Consider the following 13794-nt stretch of genomic DNA (forward strand, 5'->3'; position numbering starts at 1 on the left):
CCGTCATTTGCTGTTATAGTTGACATCGGACAGCAGTGCTTGTGGTTTGTAACTCACCATGCATGTGAAACAACACTGCGAGCAGTACCAAACTTATGGCTTACACTCGTTACATTTTGTCCATGGCGCAGTCTCCCGATGGTTCTTCCCTGTGTCAAATCATCCCTCTGGGCCATGTTGTAATGAAAAACACCAGCACTGAGCTTCGTATGTGCTCACAGATTGACACAGTGTCTTTTTTCGTTCCTTCAGCTGCCTCGTTTTGGGAGAGGGAGGGGGGGGGGGCGGGCAAGCCTCCTTTGGCGCTACAGTCACGCTGACCTCACGCCATGTGACGTCGATCTCTTTGTGCCAGGTAGCAGGTAGGAGACCTCTGGCAATGTGCTCCAGGACTTTCGCCCATTTCTACCGAGTTGCTAATATGTTATACCTTGTACTTCAGTTTTGCGGAGTATTATGTTCAAATGAACATCCTGGTTTATGTTCACGGTAACTTGAATGAGTGGATCGTCCGCCCCTGGTAGCTGAGTGGTCAGCGCGACGGAATGTCATACCTCATGGCCCTAGTTCGATTCCCGGCTGGGTCGGAGATCAGGGACTGGGTGTTGTGTTGTCCTTATCATCATCATTTCATCCCCATCGATACGTAAGTCGCCGGAGTGGCGTCAACTCGAAAGACTTGCACCAGGCGAACGGTCTCCCCGACGGGAGGCCCTAGCCACACGGCATTTCCATTTTCCAATGAGTGGATCCAAGTCATGGTACGGAAAACACCTCAAGTACATCACATAACCATCTCCAGTTTGAACTACACCCTCCACATACTTCGGATTACATTCTTCATTGGGCTGTCGGTGCACTCTACACATTTCATCATTTGAAAAAAAGGAGAGAAAACAGCGATTCATCGGATCACACTACCCACTTTCAGTCATCTACTGTCCAGTTTCTGAGTTGGTTGCTCCGTTGAAGGCACGCACTGTTCTGTGCTGGTGTGGGTGTTGGCCTTTTGCGAGGTAACTGATTTCAAGTGACCATTGCTCTTAACTGTCCTTGCGATGTTCGCTCGGAGAATGGTTCAGACCACACTGCATTCACGGACAGCAGCGCTTCTGATCGGCTTCCAAACCATTTGTCATTGACAAGACGTGACTATCGTCTTCGGTCCCAACTGGTCAGAATCTTTTTCCGATCATTGCTTTTTACTCCGTGTTAGATGCCAGTGAGTAGTACAAAATTCCTGATACACTCGTTTGGCAGCCCGCGCTGTTAAACCAATAATAGTTTTGTCATGGACCCGTCCAAATATATTTCAGTTTTTTTTTCATTTTGTCACGTCTCCACATCGATCCATCTTCTTGTGCCGATTACATACAGCAAACTGACTCACATACGCGCGAATTCACTGCAGTTGCTTAAGTCAGGGGTGGAGGGTCAAATGACCCTCGGGTATCAGTTCTACAGCATCTACAGATCTCCAAAGAGACTAGTGTGTCGAGGAAGTGAGTAATGCTTTCTCATGTGATCCCATAAGATGCTGTATGCATCGTTCCGCTCATCAACTCGTACTGACTACAGTGAGCATTTTTTTTTTTTTTTTTCGAGGACGCGTCCTTCCGTCTTTCATTGTGCCCGTGGTGGTCCAGGAAATGCCTCGTCAGCTAATTTGGCATCAATTAATACGGAATGTGTCCACTGTTCGCCTTCATGACAGCTCGAACTCTGCTGGGGACACATTCAATGAGACGTTTAAATGTCTGTTGAGGTATTAGTAGCCCATTCTTCCTCAAGAGCCAAAACTAGAGAACGCAGGGATGTCGGACGCTGGGGTCTCGAGTGAAGTCGAGGTTCTAACTTATCCCAGAGATGTTCCGTTGGGGTTCAAGTCGGAACTGTGAGTAGGCCAGTCAATTTCAAGAATCTTATTCTCCACATTTCATTGATTCGCAGATGTTATTTTGTAACAGAGTGCATTGTCATGCTGATCATGCTGATATTACCATCATCCCCGAACTCTTCCTCTACTGTGCGCAGTAAAAGCGAGTGTGTGTGTGTGTGTGTGTGTGTGTGTGTGTGTGTGTGTGTCTTTCGAGTTTCGAGCTTACGGACGATCAGCGCCGACGATGCCGTAAATGTGTTCATACCCTACGCCTTTACCGTGTTCGTAGTCGCAATAAGGAGACCACTTGATCCACGAAAAACACTCCCATACCATAACAACACCTCTTTCATACTTCACTGTTGGCACTACAGATGATGGTATGGCACTGTGACAGATTTCAAGACGTCTGTACTTATACTATCAAAAGGTTTAGCGCATCTTCGTGAAGTATCACGATAAAAACTCGCGGTAAGCCGACGAAAACGTCATCACTCCCAGATGCAATAACATCGTGGTCGACTAATACGCAGGACTGGTTTAAGGCACAAGCGACCCAAGTCGCCGCTTGGGGGTGCCGAGCTGAGAGGACATCCAGAGGCGCCACAATTTTAAGTTTTCTGTACTGGACGTGTCGCAATTAGAAGCGTTCACTTGGGCGTCTAGTTGACAGGGGCTCCAGGGTCAGCTAAGTATTAGATTTGTATCCAGTACGTCTCATACTGACACGGCTGAAAGTGTACGAGGGACAAGTATGGGCGGAAGGGGGGGGGGGCGCCAAACGATTAGCTGCTTGTGTGGAGAAATGTTCTCGAACCGGCGCAGAGCGTACGCGCCTAGACGAATCAACCAAAATATTTCTTCCTCCTATGTATATCTCGAGAAAAGTCCATGAATGTATATAATTAGCGAGTCTTACCAGGAATCGTTCTTCCTGTGAACCATCAGCGACTGGCACGCGAAGCGGCAGAGGTGTCACTGGTACACAAAGTACCCTCCGCCGCGCACCCCAAGATTGATTGCAGATGACAGACGTAGATACTTTTCTTAATGAGCGCGTTGTCATGTACTGTCAAATAATTTCGAAAGATAACTATGGTCCAGTGGCTGTGATCTGTGTGGTGTAAATTTAGTATGCGATTAAAAGTGTCAGCGTATATTTGGCTTCATGCAGCAATTTTGAAAGAATCGATGAAAATGAAATACACTAAGACAAAAATGTACATCTACATTTACACTCCGCAACGCACCGTATTGTGTGTAGCAGAGGGTTTCCTGAACCACTACTAATCATTTCCCTTCCTGTTCCACTCACAAACAGAGCGAGGGAAAAACCACTATCTACATACCTCCGTACGAGCCCTAATCTCTCAAATCTTATCACGTGGTCTTTACGCGAAATATACACTGGCAGCGGTAGACTCGTTCAGTAGTCAGTTTCAAATGCTGGTCCTCGAAATTTTCTCAACAGTGTTTCTCGAAAAGAACATCGCCTTCCCTCCAGGGATTCCCGTTTGTGTTCTCGAAACATCTCTATAATACTTGCGTGTTGTTCGGACCTATCGGTAAACAATCTGGCAGTCCGAATTGCTTCGACGTCTTCCTTCACTCCGGCCTGATGGGGATCCCAAACATCCGAGCAGTACTCGAGAATGGGTCGCACCAGTACTCTATATGCGGTCTCCTTTACAAATGAACCACATTTTCCTAAAATTCTCCCAATACACCGAAGGCGACTATTCGCCTGCAACCCTTACGGGCTCGTTCCATTTCACATCGCTTTGCAGAGTTACGCCTAGATATTTAATAGACGTGACTGTGTCAAGCAGCACACTGCTAGTCTTGTATTCGAACATTGTGGGATTGTTTTTCCTACTCATCTGCATTAACTCACGTTTTTCTACGTTTGGAACTGGCTGCCATTCATCATACCTGGCTGCCATTCATCATATCAACTAGAAATTTGATAATACAATATTGTAGAAGCAGAAGAAAGGGAAAAAATGGATCTGTTAGGTGATCAGTTTGGCTTTTGAAAAGGTAAGAGCACCAGAGAGGCAATTCTGATGTTGAGATTGAAAATGGAAGGAAGAATTAAGAGAAATTAGACACGTTCATAGGATTTTTAGGCCTGTAAAAAGCATTTGACAGCCTGAAATGTTGCAAGAGGTTGAAATTCTGAGAAAAATAGGAGTAAGCTGTAGGGAAAGACTGATAACACTAGTCAACAGCCATTTTGCATCTGGGATGTGATACATCAACTAATGTGTATTTTAGTGTGTAGAATCCGAATATACCTTTCAAAATATTCTAGCACGTTTGAATTTTGAAGTTTTTTATTTTTCATATTCAGTATTTCGCTTTCTGTTTTGATGTTTAATTGCTTGTTTTTTTATTTGATCGTCAGTAAATGGTTGGTGTGGTAATCTAGTGGTGTTAAAGAGATCCTCAGTAAGTGTTTCCTGTGAAAGATAGTGCAAACTTTTTGTGTTTAAAACTTGCACTAAGAAAAATGGCAACTAGTAAATCTCGTTGCTGCCTAAACCTCCCGACAAGTTTTGCTATGTGTGTGGGAAATTCTCTCCAAAAGCCCAATGAAAACCAGTCTCTAATTTGGTCAAGAAGGCATATAAATTATATTTTGATTGTCCTGTTGGTGATCAAAATAAAAGTTTTGCACCTCATATTGCCTGCATAACTTGTACTACAACCTTAACCCAGTGGTTGAAAGGAAAGTGCCGAGCCATGCCATTCGCTGTTCTGATGGTGTGGTGTGAACCTTAAGACCATTATTCAGACTATTACTCCTGTCTTACAAATATTTCGGGACATTCAAGTAAAACTAGACATAAAATAAAGTATCCAAATGTATCTTCAGTGCATCTGCCTGTGCCCCATGATGAGGGGTTGCCTGTTCCTGTCTTTAACTTGAAAGCCACGGAACCAGATACCATATCAAGTGAATCAGGAAGTATTGAACATGTATAAGAGCACTGCCCTCAATATCATGGCACTTCGCCTCTGTAATCAAAAAGAATTGACGATTCCGTTCGCGATCTAAATCTTTCGAAACAGCAAGCTGAAATCTTGGGGTCGAGACTGCAGCAACGGAACCTTCTAGGTCCAGGGACAAAAATTTCTTGTCAATGGTGTGATGATGCAGCTAGGTGTACAACATAATCCACAGTAGTGGCGACTATTTGTTGACTCCAGTGAAACCAGCTTGGAAGCAGTACTATTGCATAAATGCGATGCATTGCCTTTGGTACCTTTGGCTTACGCAGTATACATGAAAGAAACTTATGAAACGATGGCTTTACTGCTAGAGGTAATCAAATATAAGTATTATGAATGGGAGCTTTGCTGTGATTTAAAAGTTGTTGCACTCCTTACAGGTTTACTGGCTGGATTCACGAAATACCGCTGCCTTCTGTGCCTTTGGGACAGTCGTGACACCAAGAACCACTATACAATCAAGGAATGGCCTACAAGGAAGTATATGTCCCTGGAAACGTAAATGTGAACAATAACTCACTGATTGAGACCGATAACATCATTTTACCTCGCCTTGATGTCAAGTTGGGCCTTATCAAGAACTTTGTAAATGCCCTGGATAAAGAAGGTGAGGGCTTCAATCACTTAAAAGAAAAGTTTCCCAAATTAATTGAGGCGAAGCTGAGAGAGGGTACATTTGTTGGACCACAAATAAGAAAATTGCTGAAATATCGAACCTTTGATACCAAACTCACAGATATCCAATTAGCTGCTTGGTCTTCTTTTAAGGCAATTGTGAAGGTCTTTTTGGGTAACAGAAAAGACCGAAACTATGTTACCAATGTGAATGATCTGTTGGACAACTATAAGAACATGTGGTGTAGAATGTCGCTTAAAATACACATTTTACATTCACTACCCCTGAGTACAATCAGATATGAGCTAGTACCTCTATCCCTCCCCCACCGTCAACAACATTTGCGCCTAACTAAACTTTAGAATGAAAAAGAATATTCTTTGAACATTTTTATTTTCAAAATTACGAAAGATAAATGACATTTAGTTCTTGCAGGTGTATTATTAAACCACGAAAGAATGTGTCAAAGCGACAATTGGTACTGTTCTTTGCTAACAATCTTTTTTAACAGAGTGAGGTAGCGACTCTCAGTGCATCGCGAATGCTACTTACAACTACTTCTCGGGAAAGAAAGCCAGCTTTCCACTTTAAGAGAAGGCACTTGTTATGAAACGTGTTTACCCTGCACCACTCTCTTCATAGCGGAACTTGCTTCCCGCACACCCTCCTCCCCCATTTCAACTCAGCAAAATTTAAATGCGTGCACTATACTTAGGCCTTGTTTATAAATCTCTTGACTGCTGGACTGACAGGAACTGAAAAACTTCAAGTTGCCAGTCCTTTGTGCCCGACTAATAATTACAGTGTGTAGGCCCTACAGCAGTTCAGTGTCCAGAATATAGTTTCTGTGATCCTGTGCTGTCAGTTAAAAAAAAAAAAAAATGGCTCTGAGCACTATGGGGCTTAACATCTGAGGTCATCAGTCCCCTAGAACTTACAACTACTTAAACCTAACTAACCTAAGGACATCACACACATCCAAGCCCGAGGCGGGATTCGAACCTGCGACCGTAGCGGTCGCGCGGTTCGAAGCCCGAGGCGGGATTCGAACCTGCGACCGTAGCGGTCGCGCGGTTCCAGACTGTAGCGCCTAGAACCGCTGTCAATTATCTAGGTGAATAATGAAGCAATTTCTGGTCCATAGCTGGAACAGCCTGCAAGGCATTTTTCATCACACACACACACACACACACACACACACACACACACACACACACACAAAATAAAATATATAGTGTATGTATCATGACAATGCCTTCTCCGAGTGGTAGGCAGTTCCCACAATGTGTGTATGAATTTTACTCTCTTAGGTGCATGGTACAAAGTAAGAACTATGTATCTAGTGAATGGATGGATTTGGGGAAGATGATGTTCATCCAGTTGTTTCAAAAGCGTAGCCACCACATTGTGTCACACGTCAGTGCATGTAATTGAGGAAAAAATGTAGTCATTGGTAACCTATGTAATCAGTACCACAGTCTTACGAAAACCTTTTAAAAACAATTTAATTTCGTGAGTGAAATGCAATGCAATCAAACCCTTTTCTTTTTACCCCTCAGAAAATTCCATTTCAGCCCTTGGAAGGTGATTACTCAAAGGTTGGGAACCATTGGTGTAGAAGGGTGTTGAAAATTAGGTGGGCTGATAGGAAATGAGGGGGTTCTCTGCTGCAAACACTGGCAAGTAGAAGGGATGTGATGATAAGACATGTGTTAAGACATAAGATAATAACGTCCATGGTACTAGAGAGAGATGCAAAGGGTAAAAACTGTGAAGGAAGACAAGGATTTATGCATATACAACCTGTAATTCAGGACGCAGGTTGCAAGTGCTTGTCTGAGATGAAGAGTTTGGCGTAGGAGAAGAATTCGTGGCGTGCCACTACAAACCAGTTAAGAGATTGATGACTTAAAAACCTAACGACTTTTGTATTTTCGTAAGTCCAAGATAATCGGTACATGGACAAGGAATGAAATAAACAATAAAGCAAAGCTGGCCTGAAGTGCTTTTGGTAAACAATGCAATAGTTGAGGTTTGCATTTAGGGCAGCTAAAATAACGACTGCAAGGACAGCTAAACAAAAGAGTAAAATTGGTCTGAAGAGCTTTTGATAATGTAAATAGAGTTTCTAAAACTAAGTTAGCGATATATGTATGAAAAGGGAACCTTACAATCAATGTGTACTGCCAGTTTTCACTAGTGGCAATGAATTGTGGATTTGTAATGTGAAAACGATTCAAAACACTTGACACAGTACAGCGAACAATAGAGATGCGTGAGAGGAACTACCAGTAGAGACATATAAACAAAAAACATGAATCGGAGGACAGATAATAGTGGAAGTCGTAATCAATAGGTCGTTATTTGCATGTTCTGTTGATCAAAATTGGGGCTCGCGATATGATACGGAACGATTCAGCTTTAAGTTATAGTACACTTTCTCATTAAAATATATGCAGACATGCTGACAATTTACACGATTTTCTTTAGCTAAAAAGAACTATCAAAACTGTATATAAAGTATGTTGCTATTCAGTGATCTCAGTACATTCTGTAGTTTCCTCTACGTTAAGTGTTTCGTAACAACACCACTTTGAGATCCTCAGGCTGATGCTTTTGGTAATGCTCCACTTACATGCAGAAAAATCATTTCCTGCCAGGTGTCTTCATTTCTCTTCCTCAAACTCCTTCCTCCTACCGTAACAAGTATCTCAGCCGCATCCTTATCTCGACTGAACATCGCGTCGCACCTGTAAACAGTTCGTTTCCCGCCGTACCTGCAAGGCGTTTGTGTACCAAGTTAACACAGCGTATGCTTCCTCAAGTTTTGATGGTTAATTGTACTACCTGGGCGTGATCGTGTGTTGCAACGCGTTCGGATGACGAGTTAACATCTTAAAATGACACCCATAACAGAAAATACACTGGATTTTGTGGATCTGGAGAACGTACAGTGAATTGTTATTAAGTTCTAGAATTTTGTCACTGCACTTAGCAAGTAAGTCGTCGATTTAATTATGTATGCACTTGTATCATGGTGGACTTCTGGGCCTAGTTCTAGTGCTTACAGAAAATAATAGAAGACTTAAGGCTATGTCCGCTTGCAAGTACACAATTATTATTTTGATTTGATACCCAGACATGTTTCACTACAACTGTGGAATTCTCAAGTGGCTTTTTTCTTTGATTTTCTGAAATACGTACATACAGATCATATTTAGGTTATGTTATAAATATAATCTTTATGCACGTATTCCAGAAAAATAATGGAAAAATACCCACTGAAGATGCCACAATTGTGGTGAAACTTGTTTGGGCTTTGAAGCAAAATAATAATTGTGTACTTGCAAAAAGGCGGACTCGTCCCTAACTCATCATTCAACAAACGCACTTACACAGCCATAACGCTTTCATTTTTTTAAACTATGGCGTGTTTTCCGATCCACAATGCTTTCATTTTTTAACTGTGGCATGTTTTCTGAGAATTATATTCAAAATAATTACCATTCCCCTTTTCTGATCGAGGTTTTTGTGAGGTTTCTGTTAATTTTAAGGCACCTGTCGGAACTGGCAATCTCGCCTCAAATATTCCCAGCAGTAAATCGCTCTGCGCTCAGTATAAAGCCCTCCTGGTATTTGGTCGGAAAGTTCACGATTCTACAATGGGACGTTACTCGCACAGCCTGGTCTACCTAGACAAACGATAGTCAGTCTGGTTCCTACCGCCCATTTGTGGACGTTCCGGCTTTTCATGGTGGGCTATTGGCGGTAAGGGTTTTAAAACATTTCAGTTAGGTTTTCATAAAAATTTGACATGAAGTACTTGCTAAGTAATTGTTAATATATGGTTTAACTTGCAGTAACTCTGTGGACGGTTGGAAAATTTTACTTCTAACAGAGATGCAAGAGTGGGTTGTAGGTAAAAAGAAGGTTGACTACCTCTGATCTAAACGATGAAACGTATATAAAAAAAACCATAGTTCCTTTAGAACGATAAGTTGCCTTATTTGTCCTTGTGGACGTAACACCGTCAGCTCTGGCAGTAACTTATCTTTCATGCATACGTTGAGGTAACTTTGTATGTGGTCATTTAAATCACGCCCTATTGTGACCGCAGTGAATCTTTCTATCTCTATCTCTCTCAACTCACACCCACAACCTCACACACACACACACACACACACACACACACACACACACACAAACCACAACTCGTAAACTTGCATGTTTAGTTTACCATTCTACAATGCGTTTAGCGACTGTGTTACTTGTGTCACCATGCAGATGCAGAGTGCGACGCGTAGACAACCTAGAGATGGTGTACACCCATCAACGTACTCCTAAGGCCAGGACGGCGAAAAGTCTGCACCATCGGCAGCTATACTAGATCAAAGATTTCTCATGGCTGTTCAAGACAACAGCACAAGAAACGAACTGAAGCAAACGCTCTTCTCAGAACCAAACAAGGATGACGAAGAATTTTGCACAAAGTATCCATATTTTACAGATAAATGTAGAAGGACTATCAAAAGACAAATGTGAGTTTCTGAGCAAACTGGCCATTGATCATAACACCGATATCATAGATCTCCAAGAATCCCATCTAAATGAAAATAATATAACAAAGGATAAGGTTGTAGGATACGAAGCGATAGGATACTTGCCATCACCATTACATAGCTCTATCATATACCTAAGTATCAGCCTCCGTGACATTAAGGGAGTAAGTTGCCAAGCGATCAGTGGCATCAAAGTAACCACTCTGCAACTGAGTGGTTTAACTGTTGTTTCAGTCTGGAAACCACCGAATATCCAGTGGCCCACTTGAGTCCTACCCTCTGCGCCTCAGCCGTGATTTCAAGAGCCACCACACAACCTGGGTTTACAAAAACAGTGATGATAATGGAGAAACCTTTCGTTCTGTTATATGGCACACCTGTGCCAATTCTGACCTGTGCTTTCTCTCCACTGTTGAAAACACACTTCCTTTGAGTCGTACTAGAAAAATCCTAAGAAGCTTCCCAAGAAGCCAGGGCAACCCACAAAAATCAATACAGGGTTTGATATACCTATCACAAATTCTACTAACAACCCAAGATGGAATTTCAGGAAAGCTAAATGGTATGGGTATACTTAGGATGTTGACAGCGACTTACGTTGGCTAGCAGCAAAAGCAGAAAACGGCAATGCATACACTAGTAGTTCTCAAGTCTGGAAAGCCAGCAGCCGACCCCTCAACTTACCACCCAACTGTGTGCTTCAAATATCTAGAATGACTCAGCCTTCACAGAATTCAAGGAATAGTAAATACTATAATTCCAACATATCAGGCTGGGTTCAGAAGCCAGCGCAGCTTCTGTGAACATGTTCGAGCCTAGAAATCCTACACTGAGACTGGATTCCCGAAGAAAGTAAAGACATCAGTGGCCTTTGTTGATCTGTCAGCAGCATATGATACTCTGTGGCTAGATATACTACTTCTGAAGCTAAGAAAGCATGTTCCGAGTAAGAAACGTCGATACTTGTGGGAAATATTCTTACCAACCGTTACTTTAAGGTTAGCGTTGGACAGAAACAGAGTAAGTTACTTTTCGTAAAAAGTGGGCTCCTCAAGAATTCTCATTAGCACCCTTGTTCTTCAGCCTGTATACTAGTGATGCGCCAAACATTATTGGCAAAACGTTTTGCTACGTCGACCACCTTGTCATAGCCATACAAACCAGTACACTCGGGGAAGGAGAAAATATATTGTCTATAGGCTTAGAAAGTATCAAAATGTGTGTCTGAAATCTTATGGGACTTAACTGCTAAGGTCATCAGTCCCTAAGCTTACACACCTCTTAACCTAAATTATCCTAAGGACAAAGACACACCCATGCCCGAGGGAGGACTCGAACCTCCGCAACGTACTTGAACCAGCTGCACAGTCCATGACTGCAGCACCCTAGACCGCTCGGCTAGTCAAAAAATGGTTCAAATGGCTCTGAGCACTATGGAACTTAACTTCTGAGGTCATCAGTCCCCTAGAACTTAGACGTACTTAAACCTAACTAACCTAAGGACATGACACACATCCACTCCCGAGGCAGGATTCGAACCTGCGACCGTAGCGGTTGCGCGGCTCCAGACCGTAGCGCCTAGAACCGCTCGGCCACACCGGCCGGCGCTCGGCTAATCCTGCGCGGCTGGAAAGTATCAACACATATTACAAAGTCTAGAGACTCAAGGAAATGCAGCCTAATAAAAGTCTGCGCGTTCCACTTAAACAACAGAATCGCAAACCAACAGCTCAATGTGAACTTCTGTCAACAGAGGATCACACACAATTTCCAGCCTAAATACCTAGATGTCACCCTCGATCGGTCTTTAATGTCAAAAGGCACCTGGAAAACACTAGCCAAAAGCTAAAGAACCAAAATAACATCATGAAGAAACTGGCTGCTGCAAATTGGGTTGCTGAAGAATCCATTCTACTGCAGCTCTGATGTTAGTATACCTAGTACATAAATATGGTAACACAGTGCTCGTAAAAGGAAAACAGACATCCATTTGAATGAATCAATGAGAATTATTAATGGCTACACATCATCAGTACCATTCCGCCACCTGAACTTAGACGCCAAGAAGCAACCGATCGAGAATGTAGGAAACTGCATCACCATGACCGTCCCCCAAGATCTTCCAATTCATACAGTCTTAAATGACCCTCCTCCAGACCGCTTGAACACGCACTCCACTGTGGCATAATGGAAGAAAGAACAAAAAGTTTGACCTCAAAGAAGGGTGGTGCAGGAGACGGAATGCTGGAACAATAAAACATCATGGTGTTCAAGCTCCATATGTCAGTCTACCAGGATATGCTCTGAAGAGAAGTGAGTGGACACAACTGAACAGGGTAAGAACTTGGCACGTCAGGTGCGAAGCTATGATGCCCAAATGGGGACTCCAAGACTCTCCAGCCTGCGATTGTGGGACCGTTCAGCATATTGTCAGAGACTGCCCTATGAGAAAATACGCAAGACCATTCAGTGACTTTTATTAATACTGTTCCCTCTGCTATCAACTGGCTTCATTCAGTAGATGTTGAACTATGATTAAATATATAGTTTAAATTCCCTCCATTTAGTAGTACTGAATTATTTACTTTAAGAATTTGAACATACTAGCTTTGTGCCTAAATCCTTAAAGGTGTAATTTTTACACAGTATATATTTATTAATATTTGCTATTGTCACCACACGAAAAACAAAAATAAAAAAATTGGTAGTATGCGATTTTTTTACACCGTGTTACGAGTTGCTTGTAGCATTTAAGTGGTCACAGATGCTGCGTTTGAAAATCATTAAATACGCACTTCACTTAGATTAAATGAATTAAACAAGATAAATCACATATTTACTTCTGCGTTTGGAAAAGCAGTGCGATACAGACAGCGGTACCGGGTAGCAAAGAAAGAAGTAGGATTTAGTACTGAACAGATCTGTTGGTAAGACATATCCTAAAGCACCAAGGAATCTTCAGTTTGTTGGTCGATTAACGTGTGGGGGCACAAATTATAAAGGATGACAGAGGGTTGGAGAGCAGCGTCAAATGGATCTAAGCTACAGTCATTATGCAGGGATGAAGACGCCAGCACAGGACGTACTAGAGTGGAGAGCTGATAAAACCAGTGTTCTGACCGAAGACGACGACGTTGACAAAAAACAAAAACAACAGCCAACAACAACAACTACTACTACTACTACAACTATAACAAATCATATTCAAATACAAAAGGCTCTTGACGTACAGTCAAACCCGTCACTCGGCTACTGTAATAGGCGTTTCATTCAGCTGGAGAAGTGGAACTCACCAGACGTTGGCGTCAACTTAGAACAGGATCCTGGTCAGCTGTTTGCAAGCGAGGGCGCGGTACCGAAAGACGCAGCACTTTCCCCGCCGGCCGCTGGCTACCGTGTGGACACCGCAGTGGCCGCGTCTGCAGATCTCCGCCGCCCGCACTGTTGGCACACAAACCGCCGCGCGCGAACTGGGCGAGGCGTGCCTGTGACGTCAGCACGCGGCCACCTGCCGGCGGCGGCGCGAACGCGCTCCAGCGTTCCAGCCGGCCGGCTGCGGGCGGCCCACGCGGCGTGACCTCCAGCGGTGACGCCACTGCTTGACATTACTTGTCCCCACGTACGCCGCCATATGACTCACCACAGACAACACGCTAAAAAAAGAAAGAGAAGCACTTTGTCCCTAGTTTCACCTCTTGACGTTGAGTATTTAAGTAATCTTCCGT

General features: G+C 43.1%; 1 protein-coding gene across 1 annotated transcript in view; it reads right to left on the reverse strand.

Moving 5' to 3' along the window:
* Nucleotides 1-13548, reverse strand: part of LOC126483611 (dickkopf-related protein 3-like) — a 171234-nt gene extending 157686 nt beyond the window's left edge. The window contains exon 1 of the mRNA XM_050106650.1: nucleotides 13363-13548. The gene's annotated coding sequence lies outside the window, so the exon portion shown is untranslated. The remainder of the gene's footprint in view (nucleotides 1-13362) is intronic.
* Between the last annotated feature and the right edge of the window lie 246 nt (nucleotides 13549-13794).

The sequence above is a fragment of the Schistocerca serialis genome, chromosome 6 (assembly GCF_023864345.2).
Source record: "Schistocerca serialis cubense isolate TAMUIC-IGC-003099 chromosome 6, iqSchSeri2.2, whole genome shotgun sequence".
Classification (NCBI taxonomy): Eukaryota; Metazoa; Arthropoda; class Insecta; order Orthoptera; family Acrididae; genus Schistocerca; species Schistocerca serialis.